Source organism: Miniopterus schreibersii (genome assembly GCF_964146895.1).
Source record: "Miniopterus schreibersii genome assembly, chromosome: 19".
Lineage (NCBI taxonomy): Eukaryota > Metazoa > Chordata > Mammalia > Chiroptera > Miniopteridae > Miniopterus > Miniopterus schreibersii.
This window is the reverse complement of record NC_138119.1, coordinates 25,750,390-25,761,426: the sequence shown is the minus strand read 5'-3', so window position 1 is coordinate 25,761,426 and position 11,037 is coordinate 25,750,390. Positions and strand designations below refer to the sequence as shown.

Genomic DNA, 11,037 nt, shown 5'->3' with positions numbered 1-11,037 from the left:
AGGACATGTAAAATATTTAAAGCCCTTGTATTAACTGAGTTTTTAAATGAACTGATTATTTAGAGGTGTTCAGTCTTTTCAACTTGGGTTTGTTTCAGAAAAAATAAGGGGGATCATTTTTATAAAAAAGGAACTCAATTTATAAATAGAATACAAGAATCATGTTGAAATCAAAGGTTGGCAGAAAGGTTTTTAACGTTTTAATTTTAGAAAATTAGTAGTAGTAACCTCACATTAACATTTTATGTAGATGAACAGAACTTCCATTTAAATGACTATGGTGGGCTAGATCAGCGATTTTCAACCAGTGTGCTGCAAGAATTATTAAAACATGCAATGCCTGACTACTTAGTCAGGAGCACTGACCTCTTTTCCCTTATATTGTCAAATAAAAAAATGATTACAGCTAACATAGCAATAGCTGTCCGGTGTGAATGAATCAAAATTGTAGCTAACTGTTTTGTGGAAGGCACAGTGAGAAGGCCAAGCCTATGTGGAATGGGACATCCAGAGGACACGGATGAGTCCGAGACAAGATTTACAAAATATTTGAGGAATATCCAGAACTGATGAATGATACCAGTCCAGAGACTCAAGAAGCTCAAATCAACAACAGTCAGGAGTTTTTAAAAAATCCACACTTAGATTACAGTGAAATTTGGAAAAAACCCCACAAAACCACAAAAGAAAATCTTAAAATCAATCAGAGAATAAAAGGAGGGACAGTTGGACTAGCATCTGGCTTCTCAACAAGCAACAACAGAATCCATAAGACAGAAAAATTATATTTTCAATGTGCTAAAGACGTTATATGGGTGGTAAGTCAGCACATAAAAAGATGCTCAGCATCTTCAATCATTAGGAAAGTGTAAATTAATGCTACAATGAGATAACACTACCTACCACTAGAATGGCTAAAATTAGAAGTTTTGATCAAATCAAGTATTTGTGAAGATTTAGAAGAACTGAAACTCTCATCCACTGGTGCTCAGAATGTAAAGTGTGCAACCACTTTAGAAAATGATGTGGCAGCTTCTCAAAAAGTTAAACCTATAGCTACCATCTCTGCTCCACTCCTAGGTATTTATCCAACAAAAGTGAAATTCTCCATAAAAGAGTATGAATAAGTCATTTGTACATACAAAAATTTGTACATGAATGTTCACCACAGCTCTCTTTATACGAGCCACAAAAAGTTCTACCAGCCCAAGTGTCCATCAACAGCTGATTGGATAAAAAATTGTGGGACATCTACACAATGGATACTACTCAGTTATAAAAAAGGAATATACTACTGATACAATAACATGGATGAATCTCAAAATAATTATGCTGAGTGAAAAAAAGCCAGAACAAAAAGAATATATACAGTACTATCCTATCTACATAAAATTCTAGGAAATGTGAACTACTCTACAGTGACAGAAGGCGGATCAGTGGCTGCCTGGGGATAGGGAGAGATTGCGGACAAAGGCAGCAGGCAGGGATTATAAAGGGACCTGAGTAAACTTTTGGAGGGTGATTAATATGTTCATTATCTTGATTGTGGTAATGGTTTCATGGGTGTATGCATATGTCGAAGCTTATCAAATCCTATACTTTAAACATATGCAGTTTATTGTACTGTATGTCAATTAAATCTCAATAAAACTGTCAAATAAAATTGGGATCAGCACCTAGCACACTGCCTACTGCATATCAGCTTGCTGACTGTATGAAAAGCATATTACTTAATGAGTCTTGATTTCTTTTTTACCCAATATTAATTATATCATGAGAATTTTTCATGTCATTAGTAATAAAAAAAATGTGATATTTGATGACAGTGTAGTAATCAATCATATGGACTTACAATAATTTATTTGGTTAGTTCCTATTATTGTTAAACCTTTACTTTTAATCCCCACCCAATGATATGGTTTTTTTTCATTGATTCTAGAGAGAGGGGAAGGGAGAGGAAGAGAGAGAGAGAAACATTAATGTGAGAGAATAGGTGTATTTTCAAAGTTCTCTGGTCCCTCTACAAAAAGGAAATGCTTTAAGGGAAAATGGAATTTGAACTTTTTTCCCTTCCCCCTTTCCAGACCTACAAGGAAGACTAGGATTTTCTGAAAGATAGTAAAGAGTTGCCTTAGGCAGTTATTGCAAAACTCAGCAGCATACAATAATGAACATTTTTTCTCGCACTCAGTGATGGACTGATTGATGTAGGCTGGACTCACCAGAGAACCCGGCTTCAGGCTTCAGAATCTGGCTGGGCTGGGCTTCTGGCTGAGGGTTGAACTTAAGTCTGCTCCCAAAATTTTAGGAGTAGGAGAAACAAGAAAAGCTATTTTTCTCTAATGCAGTGTTTTAGACAAGATCTAACTCTCTTGTACTCACTTTGTTTCTGGGAATTTTAACAGTGTAATAGAAAGGTGTTTTTTGTGTTTTTTTCCCCAAGGTAAAGGATATGAGAAGGAAACAATTATTTTATTTTTTTACTGAATTGCAGTTTAATTTTGCCATTGTTGGCATGTACAGCTTTTTCATTTTATATTTGTGCTTCTAGTCTCCCTTGGAAAATCCCTGGGCTTAGGCATATCTTTTACAATAACTTTTGGAGTTTGAACTCAATATAATTTAGGAGCCCGATAAAAAGCAATTGACCTTCTTAAAGATATAAACCCAGCCCTGGCCCGTGTGGCTCAGTGGGTTGGGTATCGTCCTGTGCACCAAAGGGTTGCCCGTTGGATTCCGGGTCAGTTCACATGCCCGGGTTGCAGGCTCGTTCCCCCGTGGGGGGCGTGCAGGAGGCAGCTGATGGATGTTTCTCTCTCCCTCTTCCTTCCTCTCTCGCGAGAAACCAATTTTAAAAAATCTTTTTAAAAAAAGATATAAATCCAGTAATGTTTGCTCACAATATAAAAGATAATGTACAACCCACCAGAATATGAGCCTTTGGTATTCAGGTGATTTAAGTCAATAGTAGGCAAGATGTCAATTACAGAAGTAAAAAGAGAAAAGAGAAGATACCTTTTCTACATCAGATCTTGCAAGATTAAATTGAAGGAACACAAAATATTTTACACTCAATTAACACTAAAGAGTTAAATTGGCCTCAATAAAGCTAACTCTATTCCAATCACCAATTAATTATCCAGTGTAGTAGAAACAAGAAAATATAGATGAATAAGTCTACAAATAGTACCTCATTTTTGTCATTAATTTCAACTTTTACTAGAGATACTAATTTGTCAGAAAATAAACTTTTAAAATCCTATCTCCTTTAATGCTTTTGCTATTTGTCCTCTTGGGGGGAGGGGTGCATGCGTGTGTGTGTGTGTGTGTGTGTGTACAAATGAAAAACTAATGGGGACATGACTAAAGGAAAGGGGGAAAAAACAAGGTAATTGTCTCTTACATACTTTTGAGCTAATTTATATTTTGTTAAAAGCCCATTAAATAGGTTTATTGCAAATGAAATGTAGATGTCTTAGTTAAAAGTTCACTAAGATCACAAAATTCAAACTCATTACAAACCACCTGAATGCTGGAGCCAACTAAAATTAGACAGAGCAAGAATCTAATGGTAAGAGAATGGATTTTGGAGTAAAAAAGATTTGGTTCCTGTTCAAGCCATGCTAAGGCTAAGTTACCTTCACTAGGCCTCGGTTTCCCTCTACGTTAAGTGGCAATAATACCTGACTCACGGAGTGTCATAAAGATTAAGCAAGCTTATTGCTGCCAACCCTCAATGAATGGGAACTTTAATATATTAATTAGGGACTGTGAAAAAAAAAAGGGCTTGTTCGGTTGGATACATAAATAGTAGTTTTGTCCTCTTGGTTATTAATCTGTTTTCTTGCTGTGTGGCCTGGACCAGCTGCATAATTTGTGGGGCCCAGTGCAAGGCCTCTTGTTCAAAGATCATTGAGAATTTCAAGATGGTTACAGCAGAGCATTGAACCAGTGTGGGGCCCTGCTGAGCACAGGGGCCCTATGCAGTGCAGAGGTCGCATGCCTATGAAACGGGCTCTGTGTGTCACCTAGGGACAGATCAATTTCTATATTTAATTCAGCCAGGTTTACAGTCTCTTAAATGGAGATAGGTAATATGCATAACCTATGGCTTTTAAAAGGACTTTGAAGGTATTAAGTGTGTATATACAACATACCCCCATTATTCATGGACTTCATATCTGCAAATTCACCTACTCACTAAAATTTAGTTGTTGTCCCAAAATCAATACTTGTGGCACTTTCGCAGTTGTTCACAGACATTCGCAGAGCAGTGACAGATTTGAGTCTCCCGACTGGTACATTCCCAGCTGAGGTCGAAAGAGGCACACTCTGCCTCCTTGTTTCAGCTCTCACACTGCAAACAAGTGTCCTTTTCATGTCTATGTAGTGTCACAGTTTTCGCATTTGGGCGCTTTTTGTTGATTTCACTGTTTAGAATGCCCCCCAAGCACAGCCATGCTGGGTAGTGGTCCTAAGTACAAGAAGGCCGTGATGGGTCTTATGGAGAAAAGGTGTGTTAGATAAGCTCTGTTCGGGCATGAGTTATAGTGCTGTTGGCTGTGAGTTCAATGTTAATGAATCAACAATGTATATTAAATAAGGTGTCTTTAAACAGAAACACACATAAAACAAAGTTACGTATTGATTGGTTGACAAAAATGCCAATTGTTTAGTATTTACTAGTTTAGTGTTTGGGGAAACTTTATAGAACATACGTACCAAGATAATGAAAATCTACCTTATACAGTAGTCCTCCCTTATCCTTGGGGGATACATTCCAAGACCCCCAGTGGATGCCTAAAACTTCTGGTAGTAGTGAACCCTATATGTACTATGTTTTTTTCTATACATACATATCTATGATAAAAGTTTAACTTATAAATTAGGCACAATAAGAGGTTAATAACAATAAAACAGAACAATGATAACAATATACTGTAATAAAATTTATGTGAATGTGGTCTCTCTCTCTTTCTCGAGTTTTTTATTTAATGTTTTGGACTGTGGTTGACCACAAGTTAACTGAAACCAAAAAGTGAAACCACAAATAAGGGAGGACTACTGTATAGAGGAAAATATGTTACTGTTTCTAAACGTATGTTATTTTAAATTACCTTTAACATACAGCAATCCAAAGCTTATTTGAAGTCCACTGGTGTGGATTGGTCCATTGAGATGTCACCCTGGTGATGGGATGTTCTGATTGTGCCATTCCAACTTCATTCTGTTTACAGAACCCTGGTTAAGAGAAGCTTTAGAGTCAGACAGATCATTTATCTATCAGTCATGTGTCCTTGAATAGATTACTCAACCTCTTGTCTTTTTTTTTTTTAAATATATTTTTATTGATTTCAGAGAGAGGAAAGGAGAGAGAAAGAGAGAGAGAAACATCAATGATGAGAGTTATTGATCAGCTGCCTCCAGCATGTGCCCCGACCGGGAATCGAACCGCGATCTCCTGGATCCTAGGTCGATGCTCAACCGCTGAGCCACGCCCGGCCAGGCAACCTCTTTTTTCTTTAAAAATATTTTATTTTTAATTTAAATCTATTTTAATTTTCAATTACAGTTGACTCTATTCCCTATGCTGTACTTTATGTCTCCACTACTATTCTGTAACAACCAATTTGTACTTCTTAATCCCTTCACCTTTTTCACCCATCTCTCCAACCCCCCTCCCATCTGGCAATCGTCATAATGTTCTGAGTCTGTTTCTGTTCTGCTTCTCTTAATATCGGTTTCAGTTTTAATCTTCAAGTGGGATAAACATACCTATTTCATTAAATTGTGTGTGTGTGTGTGTGTGTGTGTGTGTGTGTAGTAGGGCATGGGGAGGGAGTTAGAATTAAATGAGATGTGCACCTAAAGCTCTTCACATTTTGCCTGCATCCATTTATTACATGTACCAATATTTCTCGAGCACCTCCTGTGCCTGGTGCTGTCCTGGTACTGGATACATATGAGAACCTGCCTCCACAGAGCCTATAGTCTAATGGTTTATAGTAGGTACTTAGTAAATCATAGCTATTTTTATTGATTTTTATTAAAAGTTTATATGTTACTTAGAGAATTATTTTAATCATATATCTTCTTTCTCAGAAAAGGAAGTCTCCAGCTAAAAAAGAAATCTTCAGAAGTACATTTCAGAAAAACAGAAGTCATAATTTATCTCTTTACAGAAATTAGTGATAGAAAAAAGATCGGTATTAAAGAAGGCAGTTCACAATGCCAGGGAAATTCATTGCCTAAAGAATGATATGAAGGGTCAACAAAAGAAGCCACCCAATTCTAATGAGCCTGGGCTATAGTGACTGTTGAGGACAATCCAAGGCAGTTGCTAAGGATAAAAAGGTGTGGGTTTTTTTCATTGTTGTTTGTTTTTTAACAAAGCTTCCAGATAATGCAAAAGAGTTATCTAGAGACCTAACCAGTTGGGCACAACCCTGACACCTGAGGGCCAGGAACCATATCCAGGTCCTTCCTTCTCAGAGTACAACCTAGAGGAAGATTTCTATATTAGCTTCCTTAGCTGTAAAGTGGGGCTGATATCAATCAAATGGTGAATGTGTTCTTATTTTGTATTATTTCCCATCGTTCCTCCTAAATGTTACTAACTGGTCTAGCTCATGGCTCAATCATGAAGTTGGGGATATTCATTACAGACTCTGCTTTGTTACAACTCAGTCCCCAGCTCCCCCCTCCACCAACACCTTCCACTCCAAAGCTCCATGGACCTTATCGCTCTTGGTCCATAATCTTCACCAAGGGAAGGATGTGTTCAAGTGTGTGTGGGAAATGTTTGTGTGCACACACATGTACCCATGAGCTTACCAGTGCTTGCTCAGCAACCCTGGAATTGCTCCACTCCACTCTCTACCATCCATTTCCCACCTGCTCTCTCACTCAGTTGATTTCTGGGCTTCATACCTGTTTTCTCCTTTGTTGCCTAGACCTCTTGGAATAGGAACTTGATTTCTCTTTGTGGCCTAGCTCCATCCAGCACTTCCTCTAAATACAGTTTTCATGAGCTATTTGTGTTCTTAACTCTAAGCGTATACAACCCTGAAGACTCCTTAGTGGATGCTCTGAGACTGGCCTACAGTGACTATTGGGCTAGGGAGGGAGATGGGAGTCTATTTTTATTGGTCTAATACCTTCATCACAGCTTCAGTAAATGAACTCCAGAATAGTGGATCACATGTTTCCAGAATAGGAAACATATAAAGAGGTTGCACAGTCTTTTTAGTGCAAATCAGGCAATGAAGTATTAGTTGCAGCAGGTGGGAGGGGTGAGTAGAGGTGGCTTTACCATCGAGTTAATATAGATTAAGCTTCAGGGTCCCTTTTAAGGTCTTGTATCTATTTTTTGTGATTTAATTTTGATGTCAGTTTCTCAAAGAGATCCTGAAAATGATTAAGTCTCCTCCACCCCTTCATTCCCAACTTAATCATTCCACAGAGTAGAACAGCATAGCTGCAGCCATTTAGGTGAACTGAGCCTAGTGATGGTGGTGCAACCTGAAGGCAAGGCTGCTAAAATCTCCCCGCCCCATGAAACAGGGATTTTACATCAAGTGGCATTGTTCTGCTTTGCAGCTTATCCTCTTAGGCTGCAGGAAACCTTTGCTCAGGAACAGCCACATCACTCCTAACAGCTTCTTGGACCTTGGTTCCCGGATGCTGTTCAGATCTCATATCGCCAAACTGTTACTCAAATCTCTCTCAGACTTGGCATTCCATGCCCATAATGTAGCTCAATCTCATCTTGACTTCAGCCAAAGTGATGCTCCCAGTAGTGTACTTGCTGGCAGAGATTAAGGTTCATGTTGTTATATATCCAAAGATATGATGTTTATATGATTTAAGCCTAAACTGGTTAATAAGTATCTACCATTGAAGCCTCAAGAGGAGGTAAGGTTACCCAGATTAGAATGACACTATAAAGAGATACTGCTGAGTTTTCCCCTTTCTGCACTCAATTTTTTATTTTACAGAACTTGGTTGAAATAAGTATGTGAATTTTGTCTAATACTTTCATTGGAAATACCTAATTTTACTTTTCATAAATCACAGAAACTTAAAAGCAGAAGAAATTCCAGATCTCACATAGCTCGATATTCCATGGAATTCATGAATCCTATCCACGACATACGTGGTCCAACATAGACACCATCTAACTCTTGTCTAGATGTGTCACATGGCAGTCCATTCAACTGTTCAACACCTCTAATGATAAGAAATCTACCTCTTGTTAGGCTAAGGGTAGTTAGTATACCCCACTGTGTATACCCCCTTTAGGGGCATCCACAGTGCACCCTCCAGGGAGAGGCTCTGCAGTCATAAATCCACTCTGAAAATCTTGGAGTAATCCCAGGACAATCCATGAAGTCTTGAATAGACAAGACAGAGTCAAATCTAAGATAACACGAGAATGAGATATGACTTAGAGGAAATATGAGTTGATAATAGTGGTTATGGGTAACATTCACAGAGTATTACTATAGATCAGAGGTCACGCAGGCAGCACGTAAGTGCTTTATATTTTTTTAGCCATTTCTCACAATATTTTCATGAAGAATATTGTCTTCGTTTTCCAGTTGTAGAAACTGAGGCACAGAGTAACTGGCCCAAAGTCATGCAGCTAGTAAGTGAAAGAGCTAGGATTTGAATCCAGGCCGATTGGACCTGGAGTCTGGACCCTTAACCAGTATAGTAGACTACCTTTATCATTGTAACTAGCTAAGAATGTCTAAACTACTTGCCAGGTGTCACTAACTTATTTGTTTCTCATAATAGCAATCCTATGAAGCATGAACTGTTAGAGAACAGCTAAGTAACTTGCAGAAGATCTGCAGCTAGTGAGTACTGAAGTTGGGACTCAAACCCAGGTAGCCTGCCTCTAGATCTGATGCTCTTCTCCTTTCCTCTAGATGCCCTTGGTGGTACAGTCCTTGTGGAGGATGGTAGTGTCCCATACAGAGCTTTGCCCTGTGCAGGGAAGGCAAATGACAAGGTAGGCAAGAGTAGGACAGGCACCTGCTGGTAAATATGCAGAGGGAAATTAGGTGCCAACTGGTATCCAGGATGCCCAGAGGACTCCCCAACCCAATCCTTCTTGTAAAGGACACAGAAAGGACAAATTATCTATAAACAGGAGCCTAACCAATCAGAAAGAATGGCTTTCCTGCCGGAGTACATGTAGGAAGCTGCTTCTATGGAGAGGAAAATAAGCCTAACATAATTTGCCAGTTTCTGGTTTCAGAAAGGGAGTGGGAAGTTTGCAGATACCTGAATGTTGGCTGTGAACATGCGGAATGGAGTACAACTGGGGCAGGCAAAGGAAGGTCCATTTAAAATTCTACCCATTGGATTCCTTTTTTGAACAGCTTTTGTGTGAGTGTGTGAGCTCTGTAGAAGGTTTCATGGTACATGAAGGACTTAAAAATGCCTCTAAATATTGAATAAGTTGTGCTAAGTGATGCAATTGGCCCATTTTCCAGAAATCCATAATATAAACTTAACTAGGACCGAAGTCCTCTGGATTCCACATTTAGTTATTTGTTCATTCAGAGAATTTCTCTCAGTAATATGAAATAATACCTAAGTAAATGTTTAGAAGCTCATGTTTGCAGAGGAAATTTATATGTGTTTTTCTTGGAGGGGGGGGAGAGAAAGGATTCATTGGCAAAGCAAATGATTATTTTAAATATTCAATGTTTGTTAGCTGCAGTCATTCAGTAAATACTCATTTAACACTGCATTTAAGATTAAATCTATTGTGAGAAGCTCCTAGTTTCAATTTCCGTTGAATACTGAGTATTTGGAGTCTTTATTTTTTTGAATTTTGTTTCTCAAGAAGTAGCAGGCAGGCCGGCTGGTGTGGCTCAGCGGTCGAGCCTCGGAGGTCGCAGTTCCATCCCGGTCAGGGCCCAGCAGGGAGCGCGTAGGAGGCAGCGGATCAACGACTCTCATCACAGCTGTTTCTCTCTCCCCCCCCCCCCCGCCCTTCCTTCTCATTGAAATTAAAAAAAAAAAAAAAAGTAGCAGGGCTGACTTTGCCTCTAGTGCAGGAAGACTCCCCCGGCTTACCTGTGCTCCTGAGAGCAGAGACACACTGTCTCATTTTAATTTCTTATTCCCCAGCGCCCGCGACCGTGTCTGGCACACACCGTTCAAAACAGGTGTGGAACCTGGAGCCCGCGGAACCCCCCGAACCTGTGCGTCCAGTAATTTCTAAGTAGCGGTGTCCGTCCAAGGGCGAAGGCGGGAGCGACGGCGTCGGCTCGGTCATCACGAGGCTCCCGGCCCCCTCTGCGGGGGGGAGCGGGGGGCGGATTCCAACCGCACAGAAGCGGATTCCTCACGAAAGCTCTGCCTCCGGATTGGAACCTTCCCGGCGCGTTTCCTCGGCGGGGGCGGAACGAATCTAGGACACGTGGCGCCGGCCGCCCCGAAGGCAGGTCCGACCTTGACGGACAGCGGAGCTGGGCCGAGGGAGCCAAGTCGTTCTCCTCCCGAGTGTTGGACCTGGCAGGGGCGCCCCTCTAGACGCGGAGGGTGATGCCAGCCTTTTTGTCTGCCCCCCCTGCTCCCTCCGCCCACTGTTTCCCCCTCGGGGAGTTTGTCCAATGCGCCCGCCTCCTCCCACGTCACCCCCAGCTCCGGGGAGTGCCTGCCGCCCCGCCCCCGCCTCAGCTTCCTGGGGAACCAGCTCCCGCCCCGCCCCTCAGAGGAGCTCCACGATTGGCTCCCGCGCCGGGCGAAGGCGCCCGCTGATTGGCCGGTGGGCCCTCAATGCGCGGCGACGCGCACTGGAGCTGCGAGACTTCCCCTCCCCCGGCGCGTGGGCATGGACTTCGCCGGCGCATCCCGGCTGCGTGTTTAGTCCGACGGCGCTCGCCTCGGCCTCGCTCCGCCGGAAGAAGCGCCACAGGAGCGGTGGGCCGAGAGGGTGGGGTTGGGGAGCTGGGAGGGCCTCGGGTGCGGGGCGGGGGTGCGGGGCGGGGACGGAGGCTGGGGGCGCGAGGCGGCGCC

At 41.5% G+C, this 11,037-nt stretch overlaps 1 protein-coding gene across 7 annotated transcripts in view; it reads right to left on the bottom strand.

The window, feature by feature from the left end:
* SPATA45 (spermatogenesis associated 45) overlaps positions 1–11,037 on the bottom strand; it is a 62,665-nt gene that overhangs the window by 5,569 nt on the left and 46,059 nt on the right. Inside the window, exons 1-2 of one of the 7 annotated variants that reach the window (XM_081121805.1) lie at positions 10,093–10,641; positions 5,118–5,255 (exon numbers count right to left, since the gene is read on the bottom strand). The exons of 2 other annotated variants lie outside the window; for them this stretch is intronic. The gene's annotated coding sequence lies outside the window, so the exon portion shown is untranslated. Of the gene's footprint in view, positions 1–5,117; positions 5,256–10,092; positions 10,642–11,037 lie in introns of those variants that run through there. 4 more of the 7 variants (XM_081121803.1, XM_081121807.1, XM_081121802.1 and 1 more) reach the window with 4 other exon arrangements.